The following is a 328-nucleotide window of genomic DNA, read 5'->3' on the forward strand; positions in this document are numbered from 1 at the left end:
TCGGATCATCACACGCAAACGACGATCGCTGTGTAATGACCCAAATAAATATTGACATTTATAGGCTTCTATGAAGGGACTTTGCAGGAATGTAAACGGTTTTAACATTTACTTTTTATCTTTTACAATATTTGCGGTATGCTATAGGTTACCTTTTATGTCAACTTCTGGCATATAATCGGATAAAATATGGTGCTTAAATTTGATGTAAGGATGACGCATCTTAACTTTTTGATTGTGTGCGTAATTTTTGTAAACGGCAGTGTTGCTTATAGACTGACTACCTCTCCATCTAAACTTCCCCCTTAGAAAAAGATGGGTGAGACTG

This window comes from Scardinius erythrophthalmus (genome assembly GCF_964197995.2).
Source record: "Scardinius erythrophthalmus genome assembly, chromosome: 6".
In the NCBI taxonomy this organism is placed as follows: Eukaryota; Metazoa; Chordata; class Actinopteri; order Cypriniformes; family Leuciscidae; genus Scardinius; species Scardinius erythrophthalmus.